Source organism: Anthonomus grandis, chromosome 22 (genome assembly GCF_022605725.1).
Source record: "Anthonomus grandis grandis chromosome 22, icAntGran1.3, whole genome shotgun sequence".
Taxonomy (NCBI): Eukaryota; Metazoa; Arthropoda; class Insecta; order Coleoptera; family Curculionidae; genus Anthonomus; species Anthonomus grandis.
In genome coordinates this window covers 34,003,582-34,024,731 of record NC_065567.1, presented here as the reverse complement: position 1 = coordinate 34,024,731, position 21,150 = coordinate 34,003,582, and the positions used below count along the sequence as shown (strand labels likewise).

Here is a 21,150-nt window from a genome sequence, read left to right as displayed (position 1 = left end):
ACGCGGTTCGGTCCAATAATAAAAACCAAAAACTTTAGACAAAAAAAAGACTTATATTATCAAACAAAAATCAGGCAGTTTTAAGATGGTTAAAGACTATGTAATGTATGAAAATTAAATAAAAATCAGAAAAAGCAAAAAACCTATTAACCCGGCCCCGAGAATATAAAACCGACCGAAATAATAAAATAAAAACTGATAGCTCTGACAGACGTCGTTCAGGATGACGTGACAAATGTTTTTACCACTTTTGCATGATGAGCAGGGACTAAATTTAAAATCTAATAAAAGTAATAGGGCTGAAACCAACTGGGTTGAAACCATTGAAACCAATAGCGACAACAATGTAGATGATTCTCACAAACCCGTTGATCAACATACATCCGACTCCACTACATCAGAGATAATTGAAGATCTTAAAGCGAGGTGGAAGCAACACAGATCATATTTTTAAGAATTTAACTGATGACCCTATTAATTTTGTTCCAGCAGTGACAGCCTCGATAATGCCAACAAATATGGAAAATCAACTCCTGCTTTGCTGAGCGGACTTCACACTTCATTTAAACATAAAGGACAATTGCCGAGTTTTTGTAAAAAGAAAATAATCATCCGAAGTCGCCGAAAAACTACCATTACTGGAAAAAGAAGATTATTAGGAAGACCCTCCGAAGGTGGAAAAGTTCACATGAAAGAAGCTCCGCATTCTTTAAATGCATGTGTTTTAAAAGAACAGTCAATAGGGGACACGAAGCAGAAAAAATAGTTAACTAAAATATTTAACCGAAACTGTATTTGATGACAAATAAAGCATTTTATTAATTATTTGATTTTTTTATATGCAATAAGGCGATCAAATACTGAGTTGCATCCTCTTAAGTTATGGGATATCGCATATAAATTGTGAATACTACTTGTTAACTTGAAAAAAAAGTTCCAAAGAATTTTTTTTAAATCTTGGTAAGGCAAGCATTTTTATTTCAAAACTACTTAACACAAATCATCCAAATTTGTTCTGTGGCCTTGTTTTACCCAGCTCTTTAAAATGTTCCATTACAACTTCTTCTTTAAAATTAACGGATATTATGGAAAAGCCTATATTTGACCCCCTTCAAATTTACATGGGGATTTTCTATGTCGTATTATGCTGTGCCCACCATCTATATGCACCAGATAAATAGGTCTGACTCGTCGGTTCCATATTGTTCACTCTTCGGCAAACTCCGAACGGACGGTTTGGTGGTTACATAGAATAATGCGTCCAGGAGTGGTCTGCAAAGGGCTGTTAAAAGAAGAAGTTAATTATTTTTATTCAGTCGAAAAGAGTTAAGTAAAAAATTGTATAAAATGACAATAAATATATAAATTTATTAAGTTTAAAGACTTTTATCACCGCACCAGCGATATAAATTGAATATCTCGTTCCTCTTGAACTTTCAAAGGCAAAAGCTTATTTATTGTCATTGCTTGACCGCTTTGTCCCTATTCCGTATCAGCAACTTAAAATTCAAATCGGACAATAGAGAGCGATGGCTCAAAATATCCTCGATGATAACTTTAAATTTATTTTCCCTTAGGGGGATGTATTTTATGAAAAAATTTTATAATAAAATCGTTTTTCCGTAAATAATTTTTTTCTTCGCTCAAATTGAAATAGTTTTGGTTCATTAAATAGAAAAAAAAATTTTTGATGGCAAGATCCATAGATTATTATTATTATAATTATAATTATAATTATAGTTATCCATTAAAGTTGATTAAGAAGAGTATTAGATTTAAATATAACAACGTTTCTTTATTTCCTGTTTCTTCAATATTGATCCAATTTAAGAAAATTTATTAAGCTTTCCAATGGCGTTATCAAATTTATATCTTAATATACTAATTTCAGTTAAATTTTAAATTTGTTTTTTTATTTTGCCAGCGCCCTCCTACGACCACTTTACAAAGTTAAGAATATTGTTGGACGATTCCTCGTTTCCATGTTTGTTATATTTTTTTTTTCTTAATTAGCTGAAGTCAAGGGTTCTTGAGATATAGATAGTAGGCTTTACACTATTTGTCTATAGTGATTTAACATGTTTTAATTAATAGTCTTTAAATTCAATTTGATTCCTTTAAGACGCCTTATAGTGAATTAAAGCCATAATAAATCCAACAAATCTTTTCCTGGTATCTTATTACCATAAGGTTTTACAATATAAAAACTAAAAGTCGAAAACTGAAAATGATAAATCGATTGCTTAGTCGGCTGTTGGCGTTAAATATAAATATTCGGCCTCAATTATGATTTCTCTTCGCGTGTCATTTACCTGGAATACCCTCGTTTCTCCAGTAAATTATTAATAAAGCCAACGGCGCATTTGTTGAGATTCCCGTCTTTGGAAATCCAATTCGTGTATGCACGATCAAAGTCGGGGAAATTAACGAGGAATATTGTGGTTGCTTGAATCCAACTTTAAGGTAATTAATTTTTGAAAAGTGATTTAATCCAGTAATTTCCTTAAACCGACCAGATGGCATTTGCAATTGGGTTAATCATTGGAATTATTTTATACAACCGAACAGAATATTTTAGTTAAGTCACGGTTTTATAATGGATAAACATAATTTAAAAAAAAACCGTTTAATTAATATTCGTTAATGAAAATTGAAACTTTTTAATATTTCACCATTTTAGTTATTCACTACTGTCTGGATTCAATTGACGTAATAAGATTTACTAAAGAACAAGAATTATAATTTCAAATTATAAAGCATTATTATAAAGTAGTTTTCTAGAGAAAAATGATGATCGAACATCTGTATACACTAAGATGTTTTAATATTTTTTGGCAAAAAAACAAAGTTACGTTAACTCCTTAAAATTTAAAAAATAAATTCAATTTTTAATTAATAAAGATAAAAACACAATTTTGTAGAAGCAATTAGAAAATAAAACTAATTATAAATAGCTAGTAATAAGTGACAATTGAATGTTAAATATATGTGTATTCTGAGCGAAATAACATTAAAGTTAGCTTTTTGTCAAAAGGCACATGCATATGACACCAATATAAAGCAAAATGTACTTCTGCATGGAGTCCATAAATAAAAGTATTTAGGATTTATTTTGATCACTTACGATAATGATTAGTTACAAGGGAATAAAAATTGTTGGCTTTTCACAACATTGCTGTAGTATTTAAGAAAATGGAGATCATGTCCATTTAAGTTATGCACACTGAGATGCTTTATTATTACTTTTTCTGCTGTGTTGGAAATATTAGTTTACATACAATTAAGCCAATATTTATTTGAAATAAATACTACATACTACTATTACTGCGTTATTACTGCCCTAATTATAACTTCTGCAAAGCATTTGATGTCATCGATCATGACTTACTCATATCCAAGTTGGTTTATTTTTATAATCTATCTTAATTTTTTTCCAAATCTCTTGTATTGCAGTACTCATTGATTGATGGTAATTCTGATCTAAAATGTATAATATCAGGAATGCCTTAGGACTCTATACTCGGACCACTCTTGTTTCTAGCATACATATCTGATCTCCCAAATATGGCTGCTAACTGTGAGATATATTGGTATGCTGACGACACTCAAGTTATACTTTTTTTGACCCTCAAGATACTGAGTTAGCTGAATAATGTATACATTGTAAATAATGTTATGAGATTTTTCAAGCTTGGTAAGACTCCACTTGCTTATTTAGATAGTATAAAAAATTTGGTATAATAGTTAATACTTCTCTTTGATGAGTACAAAATAATGGCTTAAGTTATGGTTAGGTCTGAATAAGTTTACATTTATTAACCATAGAAAAATTGTAGATGAAGGATTTTAAGGAGAATTTAAAGGAAAGTCTAAAAAACTTTCAGAAGTAGAAATTCTTACAAGATCTCCAATTATGGACTTAAAAAGCAAAAACAATTATTTTGATTTATGGAATTTAATGAATGAATAATTTAAAGTTTTTAGATTTGTACATAAAAGACAATAATGAAAAATCTTCTAGTATAGGGATATTAACAAAATTTTAAATGAAAATATTAGAAGTATTTTAAATTAAAAAATGACGGAAATCTATAAACTAACTAACTAGGGATCTCAGAACTTTACATATGTTTGACTGAATTTATACATATAAAATTATAAAAGCTTATTTAAAAAATATTTAGTACAGGGATATTAATGAAATGTCAAAAAAAAGTCCTAAAAGTATTTTAAAATTAAAAATAAAGGAAATAGGCGAATAATAACTTGAGCTATAGACCTGAGACTCAATTAATTTTTCGGATCAAATGTTTACCTTGGTTTTATATGTAATTTAGAATCTATTGACTGAAAGTGGTTTTATTAAAAATTTCATTTAAATTATTCAAGAAAATTCAGAAATCGATTTAAGTAAATTCCAGTTAGTAGATTCCAGTAAATTTAATACGTTTTAAGAATTTAATGATATATTTTTTTAAATTAATGAAAAATTGTTTAAATTTTTTTATAATGAAAAGTTTAGCATAAAGTGACCCAAACACACACAAATATAAATGCCATTTTTTAATGAAAAAGTAATAGTAAATTTTTTACTAAATTCTGAAGGTATAGGTCTCTAAAAAACAATTACAAACTTACAAGAAGCAAATATTAAAAAAAGTGTATTTAATAGAATTTATTTAATTTTTCACTAAAAATTAATAAAAGTCTGGAAAAGAATTGTATAAAATATTAAGGAGAGGCCTCAGAAGTTACACAAATAAAAATCACAAATAAAATTTAAAAAATTAAATACTTTTACCTACAAAAACCTTCGTAAAAAAAATTTTTAAGTGTGAGTCAGAAAAAGTTTCAAGAGTATTGCAAAGTAAAAATCAAGAAAATCGGATAATGAGAACTAGAGATATAAGCATAATAGCATGATGAATAGATTTTTTAAAATCAAGTCTGTTAATTTAGTGATTTTAATAAAAATTTCATTAAAATATTACAAAAAAAATCCGAAATAAATGAAAAAAAAGTAGATGTGATAAAATTTAACGAATTTTTAATTAAAAATTGATAAACATATGAAAAAAAAATTTAATGAAAATTTTAGCATGAAATCTATAACCAAAAAGAAAGGTTCAAAAAGATTACCTTATACAACAAATCAAATAACTTTTTTTTAATGAAGGAATATAAATTAATTTTGTAATTAATATTAAAGGAAGACCTCAAAAGTATTTACAAATAAATCTAAAGAAATTAAATTAAATTATCTTCAGGTATGGACAAAGCCGCAAACCTTCTGAATTTTGACCTAAAAAAACTTTAATAAAGAAAAATTAATGAAAAAATAATAGTCAAAAAAAGTTGCAAAAGTATTATAAACTAAAAATTTTAAAAAGTCAAGCATGCAAACTTAATTTTAAATATTAACTCCAGTTTTTCAAAAGTAAAATTTTATAAATTTTTTATTCAAAATTGATGAAAGTGTAGAAAAGAATTTTATACTCAAAATATTAGCATGAAATATGAATCCAAAAAAAGTAGCTTTACGAAGGTCTTTTGGTTATACAAATTAAATACAATATTTTTTATTAAAGGAGTATTAATTAATTTGTTATTAAATACTAAAGGAAGGCCTCAGAAATATTTCCAAATAAAACTAAAGAAGTTGAATTGTTAGATTTTCATTATAGACCAAAAGCCAAAGCTTCTAAATTTTTACCTACAAAAATTTTAATAAAAAAAATTTAACAAAGGGATTTTATTGAAATTTTAAGTGGTAGTCAAAAAAAGTACCAGAAGTATTTTAAAATAAAAATCAAGAAAATCGGAACATGAAAACTAGAGTTATCGATTTTCCAAAATAAAATCGATATTGTTGATAAAGTGATTTTTAGTGAAAATTTCATTAAAATCTGACAGGAAAATGCCGAGGTAAATGTAAAAAAGTATATTTCATTAAATTTAATGAATCTTGCATTAAAAATTAAAATAAAGGTGGAAAAAATTTCATAATGAAAATCTTAGCATGAAATATGAACCCAAAATACTAGGTTTAAAAAGATTTGCTCATACAAAAAATTAATTTTATTTTTATTTAAGGAATATTCACTTATAGACTAAACACCAAAGTCAATTATTACCTACAAAAACATTAATAAAAATTCTAGTGAAGGAATTAAACGGAAATTTAAGTAGAATTTAAAAGAAGTTTCAAAAATACTCTAAAGTGAAAATCACGAAAATCTATCAATTAAAAGTATAGCTATGGGTAAAATACCTGCTGTCGATATGTTATTAATCTGAGGAAATATGATCATATATCGTAATCAATATACAGGCTTACATAGTTAAAGTTTCTGAGACTTTTCAATTGCAATTTTTTGTCTTGTTGTATTGTTTATTTAATACTTGCATTCCTGTGCATGTATTAGAAAAAATGATTTTCCGAAATATAGTACATAACAGACACATTCGGCTTAATAAACCTGCAATAATAATAAATAAATGCTGCACCAGACCAACCAAAACGTATATGCATATGGCACCAATATAGCCAAAACGTATTCCTGTATGGCACTCAAAATTATTTAGGATTGTTTTTTTTTCACTTAGGATAATGATAAGTTATTTAAAAATAAAAATACATAATTATTTTTCTGCTTTTTACAACAGTGGTATTTCAGATTTAAAAAGATAATTATCTAGGGAGAAAATGGAAATCGTGCAGACTTAAGTTATGCATACTAAGATGTTTTATAATTTTTCATACAGAGGCAATAAAATAGTTTCTTGTCTTAATATATATATACAGAGTGTTTGGCAGAGGGTAAGCCAAACTTGGTGGGGGGTAAGCTAAATATAGATAGGCTCAGATAGAAGATAGAAGATTTTCTTAATAAACTTGTGTTGTAAAAGTCTCAGGTTTTTTTATATCATTGATTTTGTGTTATTTTCAGGATTTTCAAAAAATTATGCCTTTGGACATCTTTAAATTTTTTCAGCATATTTTTCACGCTTTTTTTACATTTGTATTTAGTCTGTAATGTATCCTGAATCTAAAAAATCAATATGAAGTACAAATAATACCGAAATAATTTGTTCTGAGCTCAAAAAGTTAATACAAGTAGCAAAAAAAGAAGTTATGAAAGGTAAATTAACTTGACGCAAAAAAAAAACTAAAATCTATCAAGATGTTCAGGTAGTTTTAAAAACATCTCCAGTTAATACTCTTTTCAATGATATACGACAATCCCATAGCATGTTCCATGATCTCCTCATTTGACCATTCAAAGAATCGATGCCGCTTTTCAAACTATCAGAAAAGAGATGCGACGTAGGGCATGTATTAGAGCCAGGGAAGCGCAGTTTTAATAAAATTTGTAATTTTGAAATAAATACATAAAATTAAAAAAATATTTTTTTGTACTTTATTGTCCTTTAAAGTCATGAATTCTGGCAAGTTAGTCGGCTTTGTGTTACACATCGTATATCATTGAAAAGAGTATTAACTGTAGATGTTTTTAAAACTACCTGAACATCTTGACAGATTTTAGTTTTTTTTTGCGTCAAGTTAAAGTTACCTTTCATAACTTTTTTTGCTACTTGTATTAACTTTTTGAGCTCAAAACGAATTATTTCGGTATTATTTGTACTTGATATTATTTTATATTCAGGATACATTACTGTTAATACTGGTGTCTTGCACCTTGATTGATTTGTTGCTAGTACGTTACTGGCAGCATGGTGACGAGTACTGCGGGTTATCTTTTTGTTGATGGCGTGGTTTTGCAGGATGTTAAATGAGACACAACGAAAATTGAGCAGATTAATCGCAATTAGCAACAGAACCTAAAAGATTTTAGGAATTTTGTACTGTTACGCTATAACCCGAAACAATAATGTTTATTATACTAACAGTGGACTTAATGGAGTATTTTCCTCAGTCTTATGTACAGTACTACACGCAAATTATAGTAAAGAAACTTTTTTTTTTTAATATACTCCCCCCGGACTAACAACGGGTTTTGTTAGTGCGGGCGCATATGAGCAAAAACGCACAATTTCTAATGACATAAAAATAAAGTTAGGTTAGGTAGAAGCACGTAAATCATAACAAAACAAAAACCTTCCCTACAATATAATAATATTAAATTTCTAAGAATATCATATCGTTATATGTTACAATCTAATCACAATGTTCTCTAAAATTATAACAATCTATCCTTATGTGGTTTTTTTTATCCTTATCTAACACATCAATAAGAAGCACTTATTTGTTTTATATCATTTTTTTTTTCATTTTGAGATTACGAGGTGTGTGAGGTTAATCAGACTGTCATTTGTCAAAAAATACTTCAACGTTGTTAAGTTTAAAAGTTACCACATAATCAACTGTCATTTGTCAAGAAGGAATATGTTCGTTGAAAAGTGACTTGAGCTGCTATATTAAGTTGCCAATGTCAAGTTTTAGATTAACTTAAACGGTTTGTTTTTTAATTTGACTCAAAAATTTAGTGAACAGAGAATCGGTTATGGAGTGAGATATATTAAGTCAACTAACCAACATTTGTCAAAAACAAAAACGAATTGACAAGTGACAAGAGAGCCTGATGACGTCAGAGTTGCTATTTCATAAAATGTTGTTTTTTTTGTGTTTTTTACGCTTTACCCATTAAATCCTGTCTTAGCAACAACGGTTAGAAAAGCCAAAAATTGGCATAACCTCAAAATATTACATGATCTATGACGTCACGGCTATTTAGAAAGCTGTCAAAAAAATTAGACCACGTGACTAAAAAGTCTGACGACGTCATAGTTGTTATTTGGCAAAATTATGTATTTTATGAAGATTTTTCATCTTTAATCTACTCAATCACACCATAAAAGACAATAACCCTTAAAAAAATTAAAAAATTGATATAACCTTAAATTTCAAAGAGAAAACGATTAAATTGGAAAAAATAACATAACCTCAAAACGTTACAACAATCTGATGATGACGTCAAAATTGTTATTTAATAAAATGTTAAATTTTTTAAAATTGTTTTTCACTTTTGTCCCACTCAATCTATCCTGTATTAGCAACAATCCTTAAAGAACTAAAAAAAATGTCTGAACGACATTTTTAAAATATTTTACATTTTTTGGTAGCTTTAAGTATTCATACATAAATATATAAAATTGCTTATGTTAGCCGGTCAAGGTGTTTGCGATGGATTTTAAGCTCACGTTTGCTATAAGTTTGCAAGGTCGTAATTAGTAAATAGTTAAAATTATGATTACGATGCTCACCTTGATTTGTATAATTACCTCGAGTTGTTATCTTAAGATTGATATAAATAGTTGTTAATTTTTGTGAATAAACCAGTATTGAGTTCTACACCCAGTAGTTCTTCATTGCTCAACCTACTACGGCCAAGCCACCCTTGCCTGTAAACCTATAGTGAGGCTGCTATAGGGTAGTAGGGAGAAAAAAAAGGTTTAGGGAAGAGCTCTAGATATTTTCATGGTCCTTCGAGCCGCCCCTAGAGATAGATATTTATTGATTCTATGATTGATAGATGAGATATTTCAACGACCACAGGGGATACAGTGCAAATCCATAAAGCATGTCGTGAAAACCACTATATGGAAGAAGTTGAACAATCCAAATACTTGGTTGTTCATAACAAACAGCTCCGCAAATGTAGCAATTATCTGTGATGGCACGCGTTAAGACATCGTGATCCAGTCAGCAGGCATCATCAAATTATCAGACGACTGCATGATTAAAACAAAGCACGTCACTTTACCTGAAACAAGACGATCTAGCATCTCGGTGCTAGCCAGCTACTCCAAGGCAGTATCAATACCCATTAACCACACTATTGGTAGCAATAATGACGTTCCTGACCTATCTTTAGAACCAGTCATAGGTTTATCACCCGGACTAGAAAAGCTGGCGACAAATGAGTCTGACATTTAACGGGAACTACAAGAGACAACATGGCAAACTATCAGGCAGCATTCTGGAACCATCAGCGCTGCTACACTATCTTCATAATCGGACTAGCAATCAGTGGCTGGTGCCTATTTAAATGTATAAGGCCACATGGTCGAGCTTACATGTCCAAGAAACGACCACAGAATAAAACTAGCGAGGAACAATCTGAGGACGAAGACAAAGCAGTGGAACTGAGCTCTCTAAGATCTACTATTGAGAGAGGGCAGAATGTCTAACCGCCATTAGTTTTTAATTTTATTCAAATCTTATATTATACATATTGTTTCGCCTAGTATATAAAAAACCTAAATTAATATCAATGAACCTTCCAGTCAGCATTATTGCATTATTACGCCTGACCTACATTTATTACTAAAACCAAGTCACCCATTGTAAATTAAAAGTGATGAATCGACTATTATATTTACTATGAATACGCTAGGTGAAATTAATAAAATTAGCATTAACGATCACGTTGTGTCTCATTTAACATCCTGCAAAACCACGCCATCAACAATAAGACAACCCGCAGTACTCGTCACCATGCTGCCAGTGACGTACTAGCAACAAATCAATCAAGGTGCAAGACACCAGTATTTACATTACAGACTAAACACAAATGTAAAAAAAAAACGTAAAAAATATGCTGAAAAAATTTAAAGATGTCAAAAGGCATAATTTTTTAAAAATCCTGAAAATAACAGAAAATCAATGATATAGAAAAACCCGAGACTTTAGAACACAAGTTTATTAAGAAAATATCTTCTATCTGAGCGTATCTATATGCCCACCAAGTTTGGCTAAGCCTCCGCCAAACACCTTGTATATATATATTTTCTTCTTGAAATTCTTTTTGTTTTTCGTGAATATTCATATATTTCAAATAATTTCCTTATGTTTAAAAATGATCTAATTAATTTGATCAATCATTATATCACCCTACACTAGCCAGGTCCACCGCCTCAGCTGTAGCGCGGACGGGCAATTATCAGTTTTATCGGGAACTGGTCTGCTAACAGGATGAAAACGTTCGGATCCAATTTAAAGTTTGTCGCTTCTAAATTTTGAAAGTAATTTGTCAAACCAATTAAATTATCTTATTTGCACCCTTGGATGAGGTTTTCACCAAAGTTTTTAATGGTTTTAAATTGAATTGTTTGTTTTTTATTCCTTGTTAATTATATGTTTGCCTTTAAGAATAAATAAAGGATTTTTTAAAATATTTTTAGGTAATATTTTGCTATTAATAAAAATGTTATTATCTGAAAACGATTAATATAATGATTATATTTGGTTATAGATAAAAGGGTCTTTTACGTGCTTTAGCAGTTAAGAATTTAAAGATACTAATATATTATATACCTCAAGTAGTTATTTAATTAAATTAAATTCTCAGCCTACAAATATGGTATACTTACAAAATGATTGAAATCCTGTATACAAAATACGTATGCCTGTCATGTTAATTGCATTATTACTATGTTAATAGAAAACTAGTAGCGAGAGTGTTAATTGACATTTCTATAGGCGAAATTTTGAATTAGATTCTCACAAGTGAAAATGAAATTTCCGAGGGTAAATTCCCTCGTATGACAAAATTACGTTACAAGATATAATTTGAATAATTGGTGGTTAATAGCTGACTCAGGTTCGTGCGTATTTTACACTTCTACTGTTGTAATTTATAGTTAAATCCACATAAGACTGGATTTATGCCCCTAATATTTGTTACTAGCACGATCAATCACGACTCTCAACACGTCCACTCTATTGCTGACTTGCTGTCGAGGGTACAGTTGAGCGCAAAGCGATGTTTTCGATAATAACTTTTCACATATAAAATTGAAGGTCTTAAAAACCGCACTTCAGTGCAAAATAAAACATTTCCAAGTTAAACTGAGAAAGTCTTATAATCAGTGTTTCACGCATGCTAATGCTATGAAATTTTTGTTTTATGCTTCTTTTCATTCTGCCTAGGATTAGTTAATTAATAAGCTTGGCGGTCTCCTCCTTTCTGGATTTCTTTCCCATCTCAAACTCTGGAATTTTATGAATTTTCAAATCCCAAATTTGTGTCACCCAGTTTTAAGTGCAACCTATTTTCTATTAGTTTTCTTCGTTTTTCTGCTCAAAATAGAAATACCTCTGTTTTGTCAGGATTTATCTTTAAGTTATTTTCCCTTAAGTAATCATTTATAGATTTAGGATCGTCATTAAGAGATGCTTCAGCTTCTGCTGATTCATTGGGGTTAAAATAATGCAAAATCATATGTAAAAGCGTATATAGGAAACAAAAGTGGACCAATTATAGACATGAGATCCTCTATTTGTATATTACTTTTCTCACTCTTAACCATAGCATAAAATCTGATATGACCCGAACAAACCCGAAAGACTCGCTGCTGCGTTCCAGAATTAAATAATTAGTTTTCTGAACGAAAATTGAGAAATTTAATTGCAATGCGTGGGTTTGCTAAGCTATAACATGGTAAAAAGTAATTAAATAGGCGTTACAAACTACTTAGATAACTTTTTAATTCTACATCAATAGGTAAAGCATTTTAGGTATTTGTTTTAAAGTTCGAGGTTCAGCTCTAAAAGTTTATCGGACTCTGAAACCCAAACTGAGAGGCGTATTAAAGAAGGACTAATCGAAGCCCAACAGCGGTATAATCTCTCCCTTGATACTTATTCGAACATTTCAGAAAGGGTTTGCTACTTGCCCCGTTAAAAGGAATTCAGCCTTTCTCCCTATTTTAATTGCATGGCTTGTCAAAGAGAATGAGAAGTATTTTGCTTTGAATGAAACCCTTCATCCATATAAATATTCTAAACATCCGCATCAAAAGGTTGCGGAAAAATAAACTGAAATAATAAAGTAAATTATCTTGGAAGATATTATTTTCATCTTAGGTTTTAATTAAATTTAGCCTTGAAGTAATTGAGTTGTTGATTCGGTGAATTAATTTAATGAACGTTTTAATTTGTCTTATAGTTTTTTTACAATTACACGATTACTCTTTTTTTATATGTTATTCTTAATACCTTCAAATAACGAAAACTCTATTTATATGCACAGCTCCGTTTGAATAATTTTAATTAAAAAAAAAATATTGAAGTGAATTTTAATGTTAAACACAAATCATGATCAGATTTATTGACCGGAAATATGATATTGATAAAATATCTTATTACAAAATTATTATTGCATAATAATCAGAATTAATTAAAAGTTTAGTCTCAACATATGAACAGTATAGACATTAAAAATAAAATCACCGGCAGGTATATTTAGCAGCAAACAGGATTTACAGGTCTGAAATTTACACTCTGAATTATGAATTAATTAAAAAGGGCCAATTAAATAACTCCGATAACTGAAAGTAATTTCGGACTCGTTAGCGAGGATGGGGACTTTTGCAAATAATTATTATTTTGCCGTGCAGGGGTAAAACGTTTTTGTTGCCTTGGGAAAAGGAATAATTGTTTTGAGGGAAGTTTCTTCGGACCGGGGGTGCAGGGTAATTATTGAAACTACGTGATTTTGAAAAGTACTCAATATATTACGCTTTAGCTATAATTTGATTTTTGAATTAAAGAAATTTTTATTGGTTTAGCTCAGTTGGGCTTAGGGTAAATTGTTGAAGAAACTGTAAAAATTTATAAACAAATAAAGGGTCTTATGGTAAAGGTTGTTTAACTATTGTAATTTATAGTTTTTTTTTACAACGATTGGCTTCCGAGATTTAAGTTCTATTTGTAATATAAATATTTTTTTTTTAAACCAGCAAATGAGAACTTTAGATCGTTAATTCAGATCCTTTCTATTTTTCTTTGATATTAGTGGTTTCTTTACAGCAACTCTTCCAAAAAGCCCCACTTCATTTAGCCTTCTTCTCATCGTGCGAGCAGACACAGAAATCCCCGTTTCACTCATTCCTCCAGAAATATCTATAGAAGTTTTCTTTGGGTCGTTCATCATTGGTTTTGGTCGATATTCTTTTCATTACCTTCATAGCCCTTTTGGACAACTTTCTTGGCCTTCCTTGCTTGTGGGCTACCAAAACATTTCCTCTCTCTTCAAATTTTTTAATTATTTTTGAAACAGTGCCTTTTAAAATGTTTCAATTTTTACTTATTTCAATTTGTTTATAACCCTTCTGGTATAGTTCAAGTTTCCATACTTTTGGCCACCACTGTATATAGCTAATAGAAAAAATTTTAAAGTTATTTAACGCATAAATTGTTGGCAAAAAAAAAACGAAAAAAACAGAGAAAAAGAAGTAAATTATTAAAACAGAAAACAATCTATCCGCTGTGAAAAGTGAAAGAAATAAAATGTATTATTATTGCATTAAATTTATAAATTCAATTACTAGTAAAAAAAGTAAATTAAATATTACAGTATTGTCATCAGGGCTAACAAATAAATTCTCAAAAAAAAAAAAACAGGTCAATCCACATATTTTGTTTATAGCTATGATCAAAACTATGACATCAAAATGTTTTTCTTGTAAATGTAGCCAATAAATACTCTAAAAAAATTACACTGACTATTTCCTAAATGCCTGGCAAACGATTATAATAATTTTTATTTCCATTTAACCAATTAATATAAAAATGAATAAGTTTATTAGCTAACAAGAATTCAAATATTTCTTAATATTGTTAATCCCGTGGAATATACATATATTTTTTCGTTAATAAATGTAAAAAGTAGAAAATCGAATAAGTGTGGTCAAAACTAGACGATAGTTAAAATGCCAATACCGAATCAGATCTATTTAAAAAAATTATAGCGAAATAACGCTCATATCCATTTAAGTTATGCACAAAAAGCCATAAAAATAAAGTTTAATATAACATCAAAAATGAGGATTAGTTGGGCAAGTCTAGTCTAGAAAGCAATTTTTAATTAAATCTTAAATTAAAGTAAAATGAATAGGGCAGGTTATGTTCAAAATTTCAATTTTTTCTCAAGAAACTTAAAAGAAATATCTAACTATTAGATGAAGGCTGTTGCGTTGAAAGCCCTTCATCCTTTTTGACGCTAATTATCGTAATTTTACATTTTCCTTTTTCTGCCGTTCTGGAAAATGTGATTGACTACGTTCTATCAATAGCAAGCACAATGCTAAAGAAATATAATTTTTTCAAACTGAAAAAAAAATGAAATGCTGAAGACAGGTTGACGTAAAAACACTTCTCGTCATGTACGTAATTAAAAAAAAAATTAAATCGAAAAATTTTATTAATTTACATCTGACCCTTTTTTAATTTTGTGTGTAGGATAACCTATATGGAAAATGGAATTTTTCATTAACATGTTGTAAACAGACCATACTCCCCCATTATTTATGATGTTCACCTTCCGTTCAAATAGCACCCTTTCAACGCGAAAATGGAGAGAATGGCAGTGACATCAAGTAACGCGTATGAAAAACACACAAAAAGTTTTATAATAGGTCGTTTATTTTAACGTTCCTATCTTTTTATAGACTGTTCTAGATTGTATATAAATATTTACGGTTTTGCAGATAAAACAGTTTCTGTCTAGACCCATAGAAGGCTTTACCAAAATGCATAAGTCAATTAAAAAAAAAACGTTCAAAGAATTTTTAAGGGGGTATTTGAGAAGCTCATTTTAACCCCCGCAGCCTCAAGTGTAGCTGACATGCTAGATGATATATATGCCATCATCTTAACGCGTATATTACATGAACCTGATCATATCTCCAAATAATTAACCCTTTCTCTTTATCTTTTTTCATTTTTATTAACTTCTTTTGAAATAGGCATAAAATTTTAAATTCATTTATATGAGCCCAAATATTTGAAAAAAATTAAATTATTCATTAAATATAAATTTTTTGGGATACTGTCAGCATTACGACATGTCCACAAAAATGAATTATTTCCCAGTCTTAAAACTTATATCCAATGTATTTAAGTTTTGTCCAATAAAGTTCAGTAACTAATAAAATAATCCATTGACTAAACTATATGTAGGCAGTAAATTTAAACTCTAAAATTTGAAAACTCTTGGTAGCGTCCGTAAATCATTTATAAACCGCAAAGTTGCATTTAACCGAAACTTTCTCACTATAAAATAATTTAAAAGTGAAAACCTATACTTTTTTGCTACTATAAAACTGGGGCTATTAGGAGTCTAATAATGCCATCTAAATAAATATTATGCAAGTAATTTAATATTTTTTATGGTCTACAAACGATTGGTTTTTTTACTACGACCAAACAAACCACTAAATATTTATATTTAAGTGTAATTTCAGTCTTTTGAGTAATTAACCCTTTTCGCTAGGAAAATGTATAAAGGGGCTCAAAGGTAAATAGCAAGATGCAACTCTGGATAAACTGAGGCTAATTGCCCCGTAATTATCTTTTTCATTATCAAAAAATTAAACAAACAGTGCGGCCTAACAAAGTACCTGGCATTTCGTTTTAATTATTATAAAATTTGCCGGTTTGTTTTTCTTCCAAATCCCGGGTTCTTCGTTTATGCCATGTTATTGCTGTATTAAGCACAAAAACGTAAAAGGCTTTAAAATTACAATGCTACTGTTGTTTTTAATTATGTTAAAAGTTATGTTAGTTTGGTAATTAAGAATTAATTTTTTAACAGGGAGTTAATTCAAACACTATTCTTTCAAATATTAAGAATCTTTTTACTAATTTTTAAATTATTATGAAGTGAAATTTATGCATAACTTAAATGGATTCAAAGCCACTTATATTCGCAAAATTTCAGCTATTATGTGCAGTACTACATATGCAGTAGATTTAAATTACAGGAGGTACCTCCAGTGAAATTTTAAAACATCTGATACATACTAAAATGCACATGCAAAGTATTTTTAAGAAAATCATTAGATCTCAATTTGGCATGAAGAGCCATTTATATTTATATTAGGGAATGCGTGTTTTATCCAAGGCTTATTGTTTTAAATAGCTTTTATCTTAAACTAAGTCATTTTTAATTTAATTTACCGAAATATACTTGTAAATTCTAATTTTCTGCTGAAAACTATATCAATAGTCAAAACTTTGAAATAAACTTAAATGGATTTCTGAATTTAAATCCAGCTCTCTCTTAACCATTTGTCCAAAAATATTTCGTAGATAATGTATTTTTAGAAAAAAGTAGTTTAACTTATTAATAATGCATAACTTAAATAGGTGCAAAGCACACATTTATTCATTGGAATAATCGGAATTTTTTTCAAGAAAACATTCTGCAAACACAAAATTGATAATGTTCCTTTTAAAATTAAAAAAATTTAATTAATCTTATATTTTTATTTATTACTTAAAATGCTCTTTTTGGATTCTATTAGTATCACAAAAAAACATAAGTAGCAAATAATAATTAAACTCTAAAAATTATCAGAACGTCTTAACGACGAAACTATATTTACCTAAATATCCTTTACATAAGTGTAAAAATCAACCTATTGCTTCCAACTTTAGTGTCCTGAGGACGACTGAATAAATAGTCGAAACTTCGAGATGAAGTTAAATTCATTTCCGGATTTTAAAACGTGCCCTCTTTTAAACATTTTTCTGGGTCACGAGACTTTACAAGTTTAAATTAATGTACTTTTACAAAAAACTTATGTATTTTAATGTGTGGAAAGTTAAGAATAAATGCGGCTTTAAATGGAGCAAGTCAATAAAATTTAATATTGTTTTTATTAGTAGAAAATATTAGGGTAAATTGAGGCATAACTTAAATGGACTCGAATCTCACTTTGATTTAGCTTATTAACAATTAGTTGAAACTTATGAAAAATGTATTGTGACCCAAGAAGAAAATTTTCGGGAGGACTATTTTTAAATGAATACCATTCCCATCGATTTTCCCTTTTTAACAGTTTTTGATCAATGGTAGATATTGCTTAAAATATAGTAAAATATAGTAAAATAGATGTAGATAATGCATTTCTCTCTTTTTAATAGAAAGTACTTACCATATTTGTTGCATATGTAAGTGTGATATATTTTTGAAGAGATAACAGAAACGACATTTATAAGGCAATATAATGCCCATAGAAAAAAAGTTGACGAAACTTTGCATTATTAGTTTTAGAACACATTTTGTAGGATGAAAAACGTGATCATCGAAAACTGTAATTTATTTTGCTCTACGGATTTCAATAATTAAAAAAAAATAAAAAAGATTTTTAAAATTTTTGGTTTTCGGAACTATTCGCATTTTTTTAAATTGTCAAATGGCCTTTTAATAAAATTTGAAAAAATGTGACGAAAAAATTCCTATAGGGAAACATACGCACGAAAAAATTCCAAAATAAAAAAATTTCCGAATGAACAAACTCCCAAATTATAGTTCAGCCCAGCACACGTTTATTTTTTAAACTTATTTAAAATAAAATGTTCAGATATTTTTTCGGTCGGAATTTTGATTCGGGTTTAAACATGTTACTGGAACTGTAGACTTAAATTTTCTAGGCCGGATCAGAGAAGAAACTTGGCCTTATAATATTTATATGCTTAAATACTTTAAAATATTAAAATATCGTGAAAATATTTTAATTATTTACATGTGAAAATAATTATTTTTCTACGCATGTTCTTAATTTTTTTTAATTCATAAAATTATACAAGACATTTCTTAATATTGCGACAAAAATCCAGCACAAGAGTTCCCTTGAACAAATCTTCTTAGCATCTTAGCTTATGAAAATCTTATTTTTTTCTATAAGTTTGATACTCCTGTATATATTTTATTAGCTAAAGGATTTTAAATTACAATGTATTGCTTTTGTCTTAATAAAAAAATAATGTAATTTATATTATATCAATAAATAATATGTCATCAATTAGGCAATATAGAAAAATTACTTTTGTCGCATCAAGTGAGAAAAAGCCAAAAGACTAGATATGCTATAAAAGAAATTAACTATACTTGGGTTACCGAACAGATGAAGTGGTCACGTGATCGTTCTGCGCCGGAGGTGTGGCCTAGAGCCTCGATAGGGTTCATCACTTGGGGTTTTATTTAATTTTATTAGTCGAGCGGCTTTAGATCGTTTTGGTTGAATTTTCTGCTATTCGAATATTTGAATCTTCGCAATATTGAAAAGTTGAGATTGTGTTTATTTTTTTGTTAATTTGTTTGTTAACAAATAATGGCTGACGCGCCGTGTACACCCCCATTGTCACCACCCAAGAAAAGAGTACGAAAACATTTGACCATTGCTGAAAAGGAAGTGATTATTTGATTGACATTTTTGTTGGAAAAAAAATTTGACTTTGTTGGTCTGTGTGAGACATGGTTGCATTGTAGCATACCGAACGATGTTTTAAATGTTGATGGTTATAGATTTTTAACATTAGATCGCAGTGCAGGCAGAGGCGGAGGTATTAGTATATTTATTTTAAATTTAATTGAATTCGAGCAGCTACATTTAAATTGTTCGTCAGTACTAGAGGAGGTATGGCTTAAAATTAAACTTAAAAACAAAAACGTTATAATAGGCACTGTATACAGGCCTCCTTCAGGCTCTGTCTCAGATTTTCTGGATACCCTTGAAAATAGTTTATCACAACTTTATACAAATTGCCATGATATTATATATGGGGGAGATAAAAATATAGACCTGCTAAATATAGAGAACACAAAATCACAGAATTTCATGAAAACAATAGAACACTTTGATCTAAAACAAACAATTAAAAGTCCAACTAGAATCTCAAATAATACTGGTTTCTACGCAGAAAGGCAGGCAAGATTTTTACAGTACTAATAAAGTAAATAATCTCTCTGATCGTTATTTAGTATTTGGTCAGTCTTATTTTAAAAATGTAGTAAACACCTAGAAATCTAAAAGAACAAGATACTTAAGTAAAATAGATAAACAAAGCGTGCTCGACTGCCTAGCTGTATCTCCTTTAAATAATACTTATTATATAAATAATCATGTGTTGAAAGTTGATTTTTTACTAATACAATACTTAACTTATTTGATCAACTAGCTCCTATACAATTAACTATAAACATAGAAACCAGCCATGGTGTACTTATGCTGTTCAATGTTTTATCAAGCGAAAGGATCAGGCTTATAACAAATTAAAAAAAATAAAACCTCTCTAAATTAGAATTACTATAAATACATTAAAAACAAAACTACTAGTGTTATAAATAGAGAAAAAAGAGCATACCTAGAACACTTACTAGAGAATAGCAATGGCAACGGAAAAATTTTATGGAAAACTCTCAAGAATCTTAATATTTTAAACAAAAAGTCCGGTGATACCATTCCCAATAATCTTAATAACCCGAATGAAATAAACAACTTTTTTCTTCAATTTTCTCAACTTGAACCACCAGATCCGGACTTGATTTTATTACATACTACTAGTTCGGCAAAAAACTTTATTTAGCTTGAACAGGAATGCGAGCGGATGAACAGGAAGTTTACACTACCTTATCATCAATAAAATCAAATACCGTTGGTCCGGATGGTCTTAACAGTGAAATGCTAAAATTATGCTGCCCTCAGATTCTAAATATTTTAGTTAATATTTATAACTCGTGTATTCTCGTATCTGAATTTGCAGACTCCTGGAAAATTACTAGGGTTTTTCCGTTGCCAAAAACTAAAAACGAGCCCACAAACCTTTTTGAATTAAGACCCATATCCATATTTTTATCACCCTGCTCGAAAATATTTGAAAAAATCTTAACCGCTAGAATAATAGAACACCTGAATAAACACAATATCCTTCCCTTGAGACAATCGGGATTTAGAAAAGGCTACAGTTGCTGTACAGTATTGTTGGACGTGGTTGATTCAATAATGTCAAATATAGACTCTGGAAACTCATGTGTTTTGATATTGTTAGACTACACAAGAGCGTTTGATAAAGTAAACCACCAGGTCCTGTTCGCTTTGCTATTGCATATTGGATTTTTACAGAGTACTGTCGATCTAATTAAAAGCTATTTATCTAATAGGGTTCAATATGTAGAAACCGATAAGGGATGTTTGGACAGAGGGTCGCTTTACTGTGGTGTTCCACAGGGCTCCGGGCTATCCCCGTTACTATTCTGCATATACACTTGTTATCTCACACATGCCCTTGAATACTGTATTGAGTATAGTTTTTCTGATGATAAACAATTATTATACTCT

At 29.2% G+C, this 21,150-nt stretch overlaps 1 long non-coding RNA gene across 1 annotated transcript; it reads left to right on the top strand.

Annotated features, from left to right (window-relative positions):
* The first annotated feature begins 298 nt into the window (after positions 1-298).
* On the top strand, positions 299-823 carry LOC126749192 (uncharacterized). The gene is made up of 2 exons (XR_007664922.1): positions 299-426; positions 493-823. It is a non-coding gene; the product is annotated as an uncharacterized LOC126749192 (long non-coding RNA).
* Positions 824-21,150: the final 20,327 nt, after the last annotated feature.